At 49.2% G+C, this 17,457-nt stretch overlaps 1 long non-coding RNA gene across 1 annotated transcript; it reads left to right on the plus strand.

Moving 5' to 3' along the window:
- The first annotated feature begins 9,403 nt into the window (after positions 1–9,403).
- On the plus strand, positions 9,404–16,393 carry LOC149356288 (uncharacterized). The gene is made up of 2 exons (XR_016291630.1): positions 9,404–9,997; positions 14,279–16,393. It is a non-coding gene; the product is annotated as an uncharacterized LOC149356288 (long non-coding RNA).
- The last annotated feature ends 1,064 nt before the right edge of the window (positions 16,394–17,457 follow it).

Consider the following 17,457-nt stretch of genomic DNA (forward strand, 5'->3'; position numbering starts at 1 on the left):
CTGCCGGCCGGCCAGCCTGGATCCCGTCTGCCGGCGTCACAAAAACGAGCTAATGAGTGTTCTTGACGTAAATAATAAACCCTGGGATAGGGAAATGAGAAAATTATATCATGTTTCAGGTTCATTGGCCAATACCGAGTTGCTGGTAAAAGTAACAACTGTGGTACGAGCGAATTAGTTGCGAGAACCGCCTCGCAGCTGCTGCCGCTAGCTGGCCCGACGCTGGGGTCCGGCTCGACTGGCGCCCGCGCTAGCCGCTGCTGAAGGCGCCACGGAAACTGACAACACTATTATTTTATTGTGAGATGATGCTGTTGACAGCAAAGCGGAGTGAAGAATAGGCCTTCAATTATAGCGCAGGCGGCAGGCGGCTTCCGAAGCGCCGGCCCCTGCCGCTTCGATGCGATGCAGGCTATAGGCCTAGCGACGACCACGGCAGACAGGCAGCAGCACAGCTCGTCGCCCGGAGCGCCCGCGAGCGGTGCCGTTGCCGAAAGCTCGCAACATAAGCAGGCATGCTTTGTCGCCGCTCGAGTACAGCTGGCAGTCTTTCTGATAACAAGGCGATGCCGTCTTTTCTTGCAATATTTGTACACCAAGCCAAGCGGCGCTCAGGCACTGCTGCGCGGCGGCGAAGTGCGACGCCGGTTGTGGGCGGAGCTTGGGTTGAGCGGCGCAGCGATGCTCACCGCTCCCTGTGTGTCCCTGCTTGCTGTGGTGCGGCAGTTCGGAAGCGGCGACCGGAGCGGCGCGCCGGACGCGTTGCCGGACATGTGTTCCGGAGCGGCGCGCCGGACGCGTTGCCGGACATGTGTTCCCTGCGGGGACACATGTCAGGCGGGCGCTCCGAATCCGGTCCGGCTAGCCGCGTCCGGCGGCTCCGCTCCGGCCAGCCGGCGATCGCCGGACGCGTCAAACCGCGTAGATATGTCCGGTGCACCGCGTCCGGCGAATGTCCGGCACGCCGCTCCGGCGGGCAGTGGCAGCCAATGCGAGCGCGCAGAGCGCCAACGTCACCATGACGTCGAGTTCGCGACGTCACAGGTGAGCACGACAGAGGTACAGCGGTGAGCGGTGTGTCGGCTGCTGAATTGTAGGGTTAGTTTGACAGCGCTGTTTTCACCGAACACCATGTCTTCGTTCAAACAGTCCCGGATTTGGGAGAACGAACAAGGGGTGCCGAGTGTAGCACCTTTTTTTGAGCGCTGGCCAGTCCCGAAGAGCCCTCGGCTGCGCTGCGGCGTCGATACGAAACCACTAGGCCTAGCGACGACTAGGGCAGTCGGGGACTAGCGCGCAGTTCGTCGCCCGGCGTTGCCGTAGGCGATGTCGTAGCCGAAAGCTCCACTCTAGCGCAGGCATGCTGTCGTTGCTCGGATCTAGGAAGCATCCTTTCTAGTAGCATGGCTGTTCTGTATTTTCTTGTGCGAACGTGAAGTAAGCCGAGCCTGCCGGCCGGCCAGCCTGGATCCCGTCTGCCGGCGTCACAAAAACGAGCTAATGAGTGTTCTTGACGTAAATAATAAACCCTGGGATAGGGAAATGAGAAAATTATATCATGTTTCTGGTTCATTGGCCAATACCGAGTTGCTGGTAAAAGTAACAACTGTGGTACGAGCGAATTAGTTGCGAGAACCGCCTCGCAGCTGCTGCCGCTAGCTGGCCCGACGCTGGGGTCCGGCTCGACTGGCGCCCGCGCTAGCCGCTGCTGAAGGCGCCACGGAAACTGGCCACACTATTATTTTATTGTGAGATTATGCTGTTGACAACAAAGCGGAGTGAAGAATAGGCCTTCAATTATAGCGCAGGCGACTTCCGAAGCGCCGGCCCCTGCCGCTTCGATGCGATGCAGGCTATAGGCCTAGCGACGACCACGGCAGACAGGCAGCAGCACAGCTCGTCGCCCGGAGCGCCCGCGAGCGGTGCCGTTGCCGAAAGCTCGCAACATAAGCAGGCATGCTTTGTCGCCGCTCGAGTACAGCTAGCAGTCTTTCTGATAACAAGGCGATGCCGTCTTTTCTTGCAATATTTGTACACCAAGCCAAGCGGCGCTCAGGCACTGCTGCGCGGCGGCGAAGTGCGACGCCGGTTGTGGGCGGAGCTTGGGTTGAGCGGCGCAGCGATGCTCACCGCTCCCTGTGTGTCCCTGCTTGCTGTGGTGCGGCAGTTCGGAAGCGGCGACCGGAGCGGCGCGCCGGACGCGTTGCCGGTGAACACATGTCCGGCAACGCGTCCGGCGCGCCGCTCCGGTCGCCGCTTCCGAACTGCCGCACCACAGCAAGCAGGGACACACAGGGAGCGGTGAGCATCGCTGCGCCGCTCAACCCAAGCTCCGCCCACAACCGGCGTCGCACTTCGCCGCCGCGCAGCAGTGCCTGAGCGCCAGCTGCTTGGCTTGGTGTACAAATATTGAAAGAAAAGACGGCATCGCCTTGTTATCAGAAAGACTGCCAGCTATACTCGAGCGGCGACAAAGCATGCCTGCTTATGTTGCGAGCTTTCGGCAACGGCACCGCTCGTGGGCGCTCCGGCTGACGAGCTCTTGTGCTGCCTGTCTGCCGTGGTCGTCGCTAGGCCTATAGGAGGTATTCACTGAGGCCGCGCTACCAGACGGCGCGAGCGTCGTCGCGGCAGGCGCGCCACGTTTGCGGTCGTTTCAGGCCAGCTCGCGCAGTGTCACGGTGCGCCGTGAGGTACCCGGCCTGAACTGTTAGTAATCCGTAACATATTTGTACTATCGGGGACAAAAGTGGTATCGCCCACGCGGCGGGAGCCGGAGCAACGGAAAACTGCGTTGCAACGCCATCTACAGGCGCCATCTCGGACCCAGATAGCTAATCTGTGACCTTTATTATCATTAGGCATGTCGCTTGGCTCGTTTCAATGATTCAAAAATGCGCTGCTTCCACAACAAGTTAGCCGCGCGCCCGCGGGCATTTGATCGCATTATGTCAGTGCGTGCGCCGGCTCTCAAGCCGTATCTCGAACGCGCGTTGAAAAAAAGAAGACACAGAATGAAAAGAGGGCCACCAGATTGCTACTGCTGCGGCGCCGCTCGGCATTTTGGCGACCATAAGCACGAAACGTTGTAACGTGTCAAGCGACATGCCTGCTGATAATAAAGGTCACAGATTGGCTGTCTGGGTCCGAGATGCCGCCTTCAGATGGCGTTGAAACGCAGTTTTCCGTTGCTCCGGCTCTGGTCGCGTGGAGTATACCACTTTTGTCCCCGATAGTACGTTGTTGAATACGTCAGCGACCACTTATCTTTGTGGAGCGCGTATTGTGCATGAAGCTTGCAGCAGAATTCTTCTGCGCCGTGTTATAACCGAGCTGCCTCAACTCGGCAGCAAAACTGGCTGGCTGCGCTGCACGCAAGAACGTACACGACTTGCAGCTTTTAATATCAGTTGATAACTGTCATCTAGTCATGCACGGCACATCGTGGATAAACAGCACGATTGATTACCGAAATTCCAGAACTGCCACCGCAGAAATAGATAATTCAAGCGCCTAGCTGTAGTCCGCGAACTGCTGACGCTTCTCAGACGTACGGTCTTTCAGCAGAAAGGCAAAGCGTCATAGCTGCCTTATTTACCCGACAGAACGGCCAAACAAATACTGCCATGCGCTCGCAGCACGAACGGCAGACACAGCGAGAATGTTTTGCAGTTTTGATTGTAGCTACGTAGCGCTGCTTCGTATGCACAAGACCGTTTTCGCAGCAACGCAGTGTGCAGCCATTCCGCTAGATTCAGTTGTAACACGTCACTTTCAGCAGGTAGAGATGACAAGTTAAGCTACAGCTAAGTGAACAGACCCTTCGAATTACTCACCTGTTCAAAAACGGCACTTCGGCCGTCGGCACCGCGGACGTCGGCACCCACAGCACGGCTCTTGGACTCACCCGCTTGTCAAGTAATTGCACCCTCTCATAGGTTTATATCCTTTAATTCCTTGGCCTGCCAGCAAACTTAAGCCGTGCACAAGGTGGGCTTCGATACCGGTGAATTCAACGCGCGGCAGCAGTCTTGTATACGTCGCACACCATGCCGGTGCCTCCGCATTCCTACGGGGGTCGACCTTTTCACAAAGTAGAACCTTCTGAGCGTGCCCGCTCTTTTCTGCTTCGCACAGTTCACGGAATATTCACTCAGTCACGCGGCGGCACGGGTCGGACAGAAATTACGTGCGGCGAGACGCGAAATACACTCACATTTCACCCATCACCAGCTATTCAAACGCTGCGGCTGGCTGCGGCGGCCGCGCGCGCCACCACCAACATGGCGAATGCCGCGCCGGCCGCTAGCGCCCCTTGCGGATGACGTCATGTGAATACCTCCTATAGCCATAGAGTAACATAAAAGTAAAGAGCGGACACTCGGGCCCTTTCGCGGCCGAGTTCGGCGCTTCACCGTTTCCGCCAGATGGCACTGAACGTGCAAATAAAGAAAAAGAAAAAGAGTATGGTCTTGGCATGTCTTCGCTTCCTTCTGCGGAGTGACTGATGCGCTCATTGTCACCCTGACAGAATGCACGTAGTAGGTTCACTGCCGCTTGCCAAGCGCACGCGATGAGTGGCATAATGCCTTTGCGGCTTATGGGTGACGTGTTCGCCGCGGCGTCCAGGCAAGCGATCAAAGCCAAACGCTTTTGACGAGCATTGCACGTCGAAACCTGGATAATCGTTGCGTGCTCCGTAATCGTCACGCTCGTGGCCGGCTGCTCAGCTGGGCAATGTGACACCGCCTCCTCCGCGAGTGTCACTTCCACCGTGGCGAGAGTGGAGAACGCACAAGACGCAATGAAAGTAGAGCCTCCAAGATTCCTGTTATGGCTATCATCTCTGAGGCCAGTGCGTTTCCCCGGGTCCGCTAGGTGCGCTGTGCACAAAAGTCGGCCGCTGGGGCCTACGGGAGTGTCCGCTCTTTACTTCTATATTACTCTATGCTATAGCCTGCTTCGCATCGAAGCGGCAGGGGCCGACGCTTCGGAAGTCGCCTGCGCTATAATTGAAGGCCTATTCTTCACTCCGCTTTCCTGTCAACAGCATCATCTCACAATAAAATAATAGTATGGTCAGTTTCCGTGGCGCCTTCAGCAGCGGCTAGCGGGCGCCAGTCGAGCCGGACCCCAGCGTCAGGCCAGCTAGAGGCAGCTGCGAGGCGGTTCTCGCAACTATTTCGCTCGTACCACAGTTGTTACTTTTACCAGCAACTCGGTATTAGCCAATGAACCAGAAAAATGATATAATTTTCTCATTTCCCTATCCCAGGGTTTATTATTTACGTCAAGAACACTCATTCGCTCGTTTTTATGACGCCGGCAGACGGGATCTAGGCTGGCCGGCCGGCAGGCTCGGTTTACGGCACGTTCGCACAAGAAAATACAGAACAGCCATGCTACCACAAAGGATGCTTCCCAGATTCGAGCAACGACAGCATGCCTGTTCTAGAGTGGAGCTTTCGGCAACGACATCGCCTGCGGCAACGCCGGGCGACGAACTGCGCGCTAGTCCCCGACTGCCCTAGTCGTCGCTAGGCCTAGTGGTTTCGTATCGACGCCGCAGCCGAGGTCTCTTCGGGACTGGCCAGCTCTCAAAAAAGGTGCTACACTCGGCACCCCTTGTTCGTTCTCCCAAATCCGGGGCTGTTTGAACGAAGACATGGTGTTTGGTGAAAACAGCGCTGCCAAACTAACCCTACAATTCAGCAGCCCACACACCGCTCACCCCTGTACCTCTGTCGTGCTCACCTGTGACGTCGCGAACTCGACGTCATCGTGACGTTGGCGCTCTGCGCGCTCGCATTGGCTGCCACTGCTCGCCGGAGCGGTGGACCGGACATATCTACGCGGTTTGACGCGTACGGCGGTCGCCGGCTGGCCGGAGCGGCGCCGCCGGACGCGGCGAGCCGGACCGGATTCGGAGCGCCCGCCTGACATGTGTCCCCGCCTTTATTCTCCAAAATCGTGATGGTAGAAAGTGTACATATGTGTACGGTGTATGCCGCGATGAGGCACCTTCTTTCCCCAATCATTGATTGGTTGTGTTATCCTTTCGAAATTGCTGAGTGGTGATGTTTTCCCTTCCCCGATAATGTATTGGCTGGATGTTTGTGCAGTTATGTGATTGGTTATTCTCCCCACCAAGGCCGGGGACATAGGGTTGAAAACCAGCTGTTTCGGTAGGACCGAGGGCTGGTTTCGTCACGTCGAGTCAGTCAAGTGTAAATATGTTTTCTCCTTGCTTGTATCTTCCTTTGTGCTTTTAATTGTTATAAAAAGTTAACCTCTCCAGAAGTGTCCTCTTGCAATGTGATTAAGTAATTCGAATCTGCAAGACCTCAAGCATCCTACAACAATTATCATCAACACAATTCCCCTCTACAAGATGGAGAGGACCTCAACTGCAGGCCAAAGAATAAAATGTTTCTCTGCTTAATAACATGCAGCCATTTTTGCACGGTTTAAATTCACATAGACACTTTGTATGAAGCACCAAAGAGGCATAGCCTAGACAAAGATCTTCAAACAGTTTAGGTTCAGGACAAAGTCACTTTAACTGAAATTACGCCTAAAGAGGAATTTGACAGTTTGAAAACCAAACTGGCAATGAAATAAGCTTTACTTTGCTGAAGATGGTGCTAGTAAGCAATCGACAGCATGTTCCAAAATGTTACATATAACAAGGTGTGTCTAAAATGCTTTCACCTGCTGCTTCGGGAACCAGAACCGCTGTTACGATCCCTCTTCTTTTTTTTTTGTCTTGTCAGAAATAAAGCCTTACACATCACTGCAAGGCTATACGAGAAAGGACATATCCATGTAGACACCCCACACACACTTGAATGCTGTTTTTTTATTTCACTATATTTTGAAACATCCCAGCTTTCATCCTGTAAACATATTTCTAGAAATCCTTCTTTACATAACGACTATACACAGTCAATGTATCCTGTTTTCCTGAATATAAGAGTAATTCTTTCCCAGCCTCAACCAGGAGGCGTCGATCTGCATGTCAGTTTACCAACTCCCATCTCATGTTATGCTCGTGCTGAAGGAGCCATGTATGACTTTTTGTGACATCGCAAAAACTTCCGCAAATACCCCATTTCCTGACATAATTTGCCCACTTAAAAAAAACATCCAACACCGTAGTGAGAACAGTTGCATATATGCGCGGTTTTCAGCGGGAACTAACCGACTTGCGAACGAACGAGTTGTACAAGATCGCGGTGCGATGACTTTTTTTCACTTCCTAGAATAGAAATAGCGCAAACGTATACAGTTTCTTACGACGCTGTTTCAGATAAAGCTCGCCAGCGGTGTTGCAAAGTTTTTCTGTAACTTCGCTCTCGGACGTCAGGGTTCGGCAGCGCCGAGATCCATGGCTATGACAGCCGATCGCGGTTCTGCCTTCTACGAAAAATCGCACAGCTAAAAATGTCCCTAGTGAGCCACGATCAATGTGGACATTTCTACCGCAAGTTATCTTTACGTTTTGCTGCGACATGTGTCTGTGACGCTGCACGGACGGCAGTGACGGGCGCAGCAATTAGAACGCTGGAATCATCCGCTCGGTCGCATGCAGCAAATCTGATCGTACAATTCGCAAAGCCGCGTCCGCATGCACCTCAAAAACGATCGCACTGTGGTGTTAACCGTGTGTGCGTTCTGTTGCTGGGTTCCCCCACCCACCAAAAAGCAACGCCATTCTTTAGCGTCCTGAAGCGATACAATCGTGTAACCTTGTCCCGTCTGGTGCAGAATATCTTATCACATCAGATCTAATCAGCACGACAACTGGAAGCTGTTAGCTTGCAATCTCGGGAATATAATGAAACTGGGGCAGTGGAACTGCAAAACTGATCGTATCCGAGCTGGTCGGTGGAAGCGGTTTAAAAGTTGCCGGAATAGCCTACGAAATGAGGCCGTCGATAATTCAGAAATCAGAACACCCTAGTTAAGATAGCCGGGTCTTTCAACGACTATTGTCTCTTAACACTAGGAGCAGTCAGGTCTTATTGTTAACTTGACCGTTGCTATCAATTCGACGTGAATCATCGCGCAGATGAGTCGGACCACGTGGCCCAAGAAAACATGGCCGAGACCCTCCTCAAGGTCATTCTTCTCTGGCACTGGAACCAAAGCTAGGCACGGAAGCGGAAGAGACAGGCCTTTGTCCTCTTGCCTTGTCACTACGCCATGCATCGAGGTCAGTAAACGAGGTTTGTGTCCGCCCGCTCCGAGAAACAAAGCATCTGTCTTTGATACAATGCCTTGACCGCAACTTTCTCCCCTGAAATCTAATCGTATACTTGAGAGGGATGTCTCCTGCGGTCGCTCTCTCGCTGAGCGGTAAAGGAGGAGTATAATCTGTTATATAAACGTGTTGGCCTCGTCACCATCGCCTTCGGGACAACATTCTGCTGTGGAATGACACTTGCGCCGCGGGGCTCCACCCTGACTGCGGACCAAAGGATAGTATTCTTCCCTTAGCCATAAGATGCACTTGGTGTGCGCACTCATAAATAAACAACTGAAGAAAAAAATGATATACGAGCTTCAACGTATTACTTATCGCTAGAATACTACATGGCTGCATATCTAGACGCTGCCATGTAATATTCTGACTGCCATGTAAGCGCTGACTGCGCTGGACACAACACCAGCGCAGTCAGCGCTGGTGTTTTGTCCTCTTGTTTCGTCTTTGATTGCGCTGTTTTTCCAATTCGTAAAACATGTACCAACCAGCCCCTATTTGCCCTCTTCTAGAATACACCCTTGCTTAAGGCGACAAAGAAAAAAAACGCACAAGACAAGAAAACATACTCTGCTACCAACAAAACTGCATAGCATTCTTTATTAATAAAGTCTGAGAAACCGTGAAGCCAAGCGAAGCAGCACGCGTGGTCAAGCGCACCCAACAATTAAAGGCAGTTACACTCACGACTTCAATGAGTGTAAACAATGCTAAGCTTTACACAGCGCTGTTAACGCTTTCAGCGTCATAGAGGGACCACTTTGCTGTTGCGGAGCAGTGAGAAAGGCCGCCGCCGCTGTGTCTAAAGAGATCCTCGTCTCCCACTGCGGCCTGCACTACCCATGCTACGCGCTGGAGCGAAAAACTTGGCCAAACACGAACATTATCTCTTTGTCCGGTACAAACCCATCGTTTCCTCGCGAGAGACCCTGGACGCTATAAGAAAATCTTTTGAATGGCTCTGCACAACAAATAACACTTTGGTAGGAAGTCATTTGCGCTTACCGTGCAGGCCTGGCAGGCAGGATGAAGTGTGACGCGCTGTGCCGAAGTCGCCTTCCACAGTCGACGTGTCAGCGATGCTGCGATGTCTTCATTAACCACGGCCAGTCCACGTCACTGCGGGTGGCACTGTCCGGAGGGCGTAATCAGAGGAAGGTGATCCTCGTTGCGATTGGCCAACCGAGAAAAGACGTCACAGCTCTACTCTAGGTCACTCTGTGGGGACTTTTGGGGAACACTGCGCTTCAACCGACAGGGAAAATCTCAACTCTTCGTGAAAATCCTTGCTCAATATCCCGAGGTATCCCAAGGTGCATTTCTTGCTCGCTTGTTTATTTTTTTGCCTTGAGCATGGAGACGGACACGTGCGATGGCGTTGCTTCAGCGGTTTGCGACAAGGCGTTCTTCAATACTAGTAATTTAAAAACACCCATCAAGGATATTCTTGGGGAAGGACGCGGTTGTTGCTGCGACGCGTCTTTTCTTTTTCTCTTTCCTCTGATCTCTCCTCTATCTGCACGCGGCAGCGGTGGTGGCTCGGATCCAGCCAGTAGGCAGGCCCATGCAATTTCCTTTTCATCCTTCTCCCAGTCACAACAACAACATGTAGTAAGGCACGGCCGTTCTTGTGCGACTTACGTCCGAAGCATTTTGTCGCCCTTCGTGACCTGCGACGGCACCACAACTTCGAGGAAGAGGTGGAGAATCTAGTCTTCGACTCTAATAATAAAGGTAAGAAACGAAGTCTATACTGTTGCATGCACGCACGCAGTGATCAAAGCAATAAAGGGGTTGGTTTGGTTTGGTTTATGGAGTTTAACGTCCCAAAGCGACTAAGGCTATGAGAGACGCCGTAGTGGAGGGCTGCGGAAATTTCGACCACCTGGGGTTCTTTAACGTGCACTGAAAGCAATAAAGGGCCAAAGCGGGATGCAGTCGCGCGCTTAGATTACCGATTGAAAAGTTGCAGTTTATTGACTTTTCGAGTGCGCGCATTTTAAGTTTGTAAACACAAAGCGCGTTCTTTTTTTTTATTGACAGGCTTACACTCACCTGGGGAAACTTGCACGTGGTTTTGTGCACGCAAAATTAGCGATGACATGCACGTTTTTAAAGGAACCATGAAGATTTCAATGGGCTTAGTCTAGTGCGACAGATCTGCAGAGGTAGCCTTTGCGGGCATTCGAGTGAAATGTGAAACGTAAGGTACTATAACCTTTGAAAGCCATGACTTGTCATAATCATTTTGCACTTATTTGTAATGTAAGGTATAGTTTGTACAAAGTTTAGGTAGTCATAGTTTTGACTCCTAATCATTCTGAAGCGTAGCATGACTCAGCACTTTACTAGTAACATAAGGTGTGCAGAGTTTGTACAAAGTTGCGTAGTCATGCCTTGCACTCATGACTCATCATTCTGCAACATAGCATGACTGTGCACTTTAGTGCTTTGGCATTCTCGCTGGTAAGCAGTCTTATGTGTGTCTGCAGAATTTTTTTTTTTGGTGTCCTAGCTCCTCCATAAGCAAAGTGACAAGCAGTGCACTCTCTTTCATATTTATAGTGGAAAAAAACTGCAGGAAAAAAACTGGTCCTTGGAGCAGACTCGCTGCTACAGGCCTTGCTTATGCTTTGTTGCAGGCACCTGCAATGTCTCGACAGGACACACAACATTGTCGCGGCATGCACCAGCTTAGCAGCGCTGAAGCCATGACAATCGCAACACGCAGAAGTGTGTAGGAAGAATGCCCAGCATTGTTCTGCCTTTAGAAGTCAACAGCGCTGACCTGAATTTGTGGTCAAAGGACAGGGTCATGTAAAAGGTTGCTGTGCAGGAATGAGTTTTTGCAGGGTGTAGTAAAATTGAAATACTTCCATGTAACAGTCCGTGTAATAACTTAACCTGAACTTGATAATTTTCTCCAAAAATTGTTCCCCATGCGCTATAGCAGGAAAAAACAGTAAGCGAATGACTGATAAATTTTTAACAATAAAAAAGCTGGGAAATGCAGTTCTGCACTGCAGGCAAAAGGCTAAAAATGTGAAGGTAAATCTGTGATTGTCATGCGCACTTGGCAGAGCGCCAGTAGTAGTGCGAGAGTACTGCATATGTGCCCACTCCATAGCACATGCATTTTTCATTAGTGTATGTAAAAAGTACAAACTTTAATTTGGCCTTGCTTTTCAAAAAATGAAAGTAGTGTGATACACAAAAAATTGACAGAGAAGTTTTGCCGAAATTTTATAAACGTGCAAAAGCAGAATTTCATGAACATTGCCTTGTCTTGTTACTTTACTGTTGGCTTTCTAAGGATGCCTTATGCCGTTATTCATCTGCTATCATTGTGTACACGTTTTTATCAAAATGGAGCCCACCTTTGTTCACGCCTCAATTTTTAAAAATTTCATATTAGTCATGAGTTGTTGTTGTTGTGTTGGATTTATTGGCGCATAAGCTTTAGTCATGAGTGGTCATGGACTTAACATCATATGTTGGCATCGTGTCATAACTATGTTACAATTCTGCTGTGAGGCTGTGGTTGCTGTGTCGCCGTTGCTATGCTCTTGGCACAAACCCACATACATCGCAGGATCTTGCTCGGGGTTTACCGTTCGGAATTGTGCTTTCACACTAATAATTAACTAATACTATGTGGAGTGCTTAGTTATGTTTACAGTCTTTCCGTTTCAAAATTTTGCGCCTGGAAAGATGGAGAAGAAAGCAAAACTTGCTGCCATTTTGTAGCTTCTACAGGAAAGAAGGAATGTGCACCAAGGGTTTTTAAACGTTACCTGCACTGCCACCGTTCCGGCTCGTATGAAGAGCTTCCTATAGAACAGCGCCAAAGGCAGGAAAAGGGGCAAGGAAGCTGCAAAATCGGCAAACACTGCTTTGCTACTCTAGAGGTCATGGAGAAAGAGGGCAAGGTATATGTAGTGTTTCAAAAGAAACACTACGGACACTTCAATGAGGCCTGCCACCAAAGGCTGTCCCAGAATGATGCCGGAGTGCTTGCAGGTTAGCCACTCCTCTTGTACAAAGCATTTGTGCATGCTGTGTTGACTGTACCGGAAGGTTAAAACGTTTAGAAGCTACACTCCACCAACCTTTCATAAATGGGAGACGAAAGTGCAATAGAAATGTATTTTAGGGGGAAGATATTGTTCATTAACTCGAGTGATCATTTCAATGATTTTTATTCTTCTACGATGCATCTATGGCACAAAAGAGGTGGGACAACACGAAAATGCCTATTGTAAAGTGGGAGAAGGCATGTCCCACAAAACGAGGGGGCGGAAGAAGTTATAGTAGGGCACAGCTTAAGAACCCAGCGGCCAATGCCCCTCAAAAGAAGCCTGCCATCCAATGGCGTCGACCGATTCTCATGATGCCATGGTTAATCCTAGGGGGTAGCACTGCAGGAGGGTGGCAAATGAAAGGGGTTTAGTTATGGCTTTAATTGGATTAACTGATGAAAATCAGCTGACACCATTGACTGGGGGGTCTTCTTTAAGGGCCATCTGCCACTTCGTTCTCGAGTTGTATCTGACTGCAGTGCAATTCACTTCAGCCTACTTGGTCGCATCGAAGGGTGGAAAACAATTGATCCACGGCACATTGCATGCACAGCACAGTCTGTACGAACTTCATGCCGTTTAGTTTAGAGATGCTTTGTGGAAGGGGTCCAGTCTTTCGAACTGAACATAATTAGGAATGTCATCCAGCACTGGACTACTCCAATGTCTGTTCTTTTGTTTTTCTGCTGGTTTCATTGACTATCCTAGGTCTGTCGCTCAATCGGCTGACGTTGAACTTCATCCGTAAGAAGTCGGCTTGAGCTCTATGAAACGTGTCTTGAATGACTGACAGTTGCACTCGATGCTAGCCTCTTTTTTTGGCTGCCTGTCAAAAGCGTAGGCATTTTGTTGCTGATCAATGCAACGCCACCAGTCTAATGGTTGTATAAGGGTCATGTTTTCTCTCATAAGACAGATCGTCTGCAGTGAACTTTCATTAATTAGAATTATTTGGCTGTTTTGGCACTTCATCAGTAATGCTCACAGGAACGGCTGTGGTTTGAGTGTTCAGCTACTAAGCTGGAGTACCCGGGTTAGAACCCGGCTGCGGCAGCTGAGTTTCGATGGAGGCAAGAGGTGCCCACGTGCTGCGCAGTGTCAGTGCCCAAAGATCCCCAGGTGGTCGAAATTATTACGGAGCCCTCCACTACAGCACCTCTTTCTCTCTTGCTTCTTTCACTCCTTCTTTCCTTCATGGCATGGTTGAGGCAGTTACTGCACCATTTCCTTTCCTGAAAAACCACTAATATAAAACACAAGCCTGCACAAGAGTTGAAATCGCAAAAAAAAAACGAACAAGCAGCATTTATATTTCAGTTCATGTATGACTGGCATGCCCTCCAATTGTCTCTGACTTAGCAGCAGTCATTTAGGTGTTGAAACTGAAACAGCATGAGAAAAATATTCACTTAGAAATTATTCACCTGGCGTAAGTGAATTCTACATTGTGACTCGTGTACACTATTGTCTTGTGCAAAAGTCCAAAGAAACAAAGATCGCGTTCAAAAATTTGGTGTCTCTACTCCTTAGAGGTTGCTGCCAGGCGAATTGGTGCATTTTTTGAATATGCAGAATGAAATGGGACAGGATGAGAAGCACACGTCCTTATTCTTTTCTTGTCCACATTTTCAGTGCTGTTATATTCTGCATTTATAACACGCTGTATATAACTTCCCTGTTTTGCATTGCTGTATGCAAGTTTAAACACTCAAGCTCATAAAAATAAAGTCCATCTGGCTTTGAAACAACCATTTTGTCGTGTGCTTTGCAGTGCCACAAAAGTGAAATGAAAGTAAGATGAACTGTGTGTCACCTGTGAAAAGGAACAAAGTGCAAGACGAAGGAATCCGACCAGAAGTATTTGTCACTTTATTACATGGCTGTAGGCAGATGAACCACCAGAGATGTTAACAGTTTTTTTCTGTACCATTTTCAGGCCGGTTAGCAGGAGTGCCAGAAAAAACCATTGTGCACAACATCCGAGCAGGTACAAGTGGATCAAGCCCACGGATGCAACTTCTGACCACTAAGGACCTCCGTAACATTGCAGATAAGTTTAGGATTGGCAAAACAGAGCAGAGAGATGCAGACAATTTTAAGAGTGTTGAAATATGGGTCGAAGAAAGGAGGGCAGAAAATGAGTCGCCACTGTTGTATTACAGGAAGAAGGGCGACCCCAACAGTCATGGTGGTGACTTTGAGCGAGCATTAATGACGTTCCCACAACGAGAGCTCCTTTATGAATTGGGGGCAGCGAAACTGTGCATTGACTCCACCCATGGCATAAATAAGTACTAATTCCAACTGACAACCCTGCTTACAATTTCTCAAGATGCCTTTGGTATCCCGTGTGCCTACTTGATTTCAAAAAGGGTGAACACGGGCACTGTGGTGAGGTTTTTCGAGGCCATCAAAGAAAAAACACAATACCATGTCAGGCATTTATGTCTGATGATGCCCCTGTTTATGGCAGTGCACGGGAGCAGGTGATGGGTCCCTTGAGGAGTCGACTGCTTTGCAGCTGGCAGGTGCTACACAACTGGAGCACGCACCTGAATACAGTCACAAACAAGGACTGCAGGAGTACAACAAGGGACATGCTGCACACTCTGATGAAGTGGACAGATGAAACTGACTCTCAACAGTTGCTCCCTGCACTTCTTGGTATCCACTCCAAAGAGCATCAGCTTAATTGCCTTTGGCTTCACAGAAATTTTGAGAAAACATACGCAAAGAGGGCATGTCAGTGGGCTTACTGCTATAGGCAGTACATTGGATTAACAAAAAATAATCACTTGGAGTCAATGCACAAGGCACTGAAGTACTCTCGCTTTGGTGGCTAGGTAAATGGGGGATTGGATACATTAATCAAAGTACTCTTCAATTTCACATCCGAAAAACTTTACAACAGGTGTCAAAGGAGGAGCAGACCACCGCAAATCTGCCCTATTTAGGAAGCATAAAGTGAGGATTGAGCTTTCTAAGTCCAGTACTGAGAGAGTGGGAGATGGCCAGTGGCATGTAAAGTCACAAAGTTTGGTGAACTTCAAGCACACAGTGGAAAGAACTAGCAAATCGTGCAGTGGCTGCGAGCTTCATAGTGAGCAGTGCGAGGCTTGCCACAACATGTACACATGTACGTGTTGACCATGCAACGCATGTGCACATGTGCAAGCACATGCATGCTGTTGCTATAATGGAGCTACACTCGTGCCAGATGCAGAGCAGCCAGAAAGTAGCATCTGACTGTGCTGGCGTTTGTAGGCCCTGCCAGCTGAAGATGGCAGATTTCAGGTGAGGGATTAGGATTATGTTATGAGCTAGTTGGCGGGCTATTCTGACAAAGTGCTTTAGCATAGCAAGCTCAAGACACAGCAGGGAAGAGGAGTGCCATTTGCTAATTTTCTTGAAGCCCACATGGTCATGAGAAAGGTGCGCCATCATATCCCATATCAAGCAGCACCATTGAGGGTGCACTACAGGCCTCTGGTATTTCTTTTCTAGTCATTCCTTTTTTCCCGAAACTTTCCTCCTAGGAATGGAGAACTCATCCCGCCACGGCGCCTCAGTGGCTCTGGCGTTCTTAGACTGCTTACCCGAAGGCTGTGGGTTTGATCCGGCCATGGCGGCCACATTTCAGTGGAGGCAAAATACAGATGGCCATGTGCTGTGCAAAGTCAGCGTGCATTAAAGGGCCCCAGGTGGTGTAAATTAATCCAGAGACCTCCATTATGGTGTCCCTCATAGCCCATGTGTCGCTCCCGAATGTTAAACCCGACAATTAAGAAATTGAGATATTTCAGGCCCCTCATTCCCTACTCAGAATCTGCTTGTGTGAGTACGCCCTCTCTGACACTGCTCAACAGAGAACTTCTGACAATTGGCAAACATTTTTCATCTTTGGGAAATTAGTGCACTCATTTTCTTGTTCATACCTGCCTTGCATTCACTATAATTTTATTTCTTCGTCATCCCTGCTTGATTTCATTTTGCCTGCATGTGATGCACTCAGAGAGGCATGCGCTCTTCAATAAAATTAGTATGAAGTGTCGCTCCATGCTGCATTCCTCTTTGTTGCGTCGTGCTGTCACAGTGCACCGCCCTTTTAGGACATCTTGAGAAAAACAGCGCTTGCAGACAAAGGACCAGAACAAGGACACACAAAAAAAAAACAGCGCAGTTGTGTGTCCTTCTCGTTTCCTTTGTCTGCAAGCGCTGTTTTTCTCAAGATGTACCCCAACCAACTCGCCCAGCAACACACCTTGCCTTTTAGGACAGTTGACAATATGTGGTTCTACAGTTCTGCAATGCATATTGCAATGCATATATATATATGCTACAATGCATATTTGTCAAGTATTCTTGACAAAAGGCTAAGCCGTAGCTGTCATCTTGCACACTGAAAGCTGCAGCGCAAAACTACTATTCATCTTATTTTGCAAACAGAATACTGCTGCAACAGAAAAACAGTATTACTCATTTTTCAGAACATTGCTGGTGCAATTTGTGACATTAAGTTATATTGCCATGGTAGAAACAGCCGTGAATAGCCTTCCCTCACATGATAAAGCACTTCATAAATGAACTTGCTTGGCTCTTACACAGTGTCTCTCCACCAGCCTTCCAAGCAATGAGCCTTCTGTTGTGTGATGGGAACACTGTGCCAACTTTGTTGCCTAGAAATTCTAAAATGCCCCTATTTGTCGAGAAGGCAGCTTAGTTTATGAAACATATAGTGCCCAGTTAATGTCATTTCCTTTTTACTCATTAATGAAAAATGCTTCAAAGCCCAACTGCAACGAAATTATAATTTGGCTAGAATGCCTGTTAATGTGCTGGGTGTGTCATAAAACTAATCGTAACAAAGTTTCATGCTTCTGAGAAAACTGACACTGTTGCTACAAGTGTTTAAAAAGCTGTGTAGTAGACAACGTGGCATGTCCATATAGACAGATACGGATACCTGAGTGCCATACGGCCTCATGACTGGCCCATTGGGATTGAACAGATTAAGGACAGTGTAGAGTGAAAGGCTAGGGGCTAAAATGTGGCTTGGCAGTCATGGGTATGGTGCTGTGGCAAAGTTGTTAGGAATTTGTTTCAATCCTGCAGATG

This window comes from Amblyomma mixtum, chromosome 3 (genome assembly GCF_055824585.1).
Source record: "Amblyomma mixtum isolate Tamu chromosome 3, ASM5582458v1, whole genome shotgun sequence".
In the NCBI taxonomy this organism is placed as follows: Eukaryota; Metazoa; Arthropoda; class Arachnida; order Ixodida; family Ixodidae; genus Amblyomma; species Amblyomma mixtum.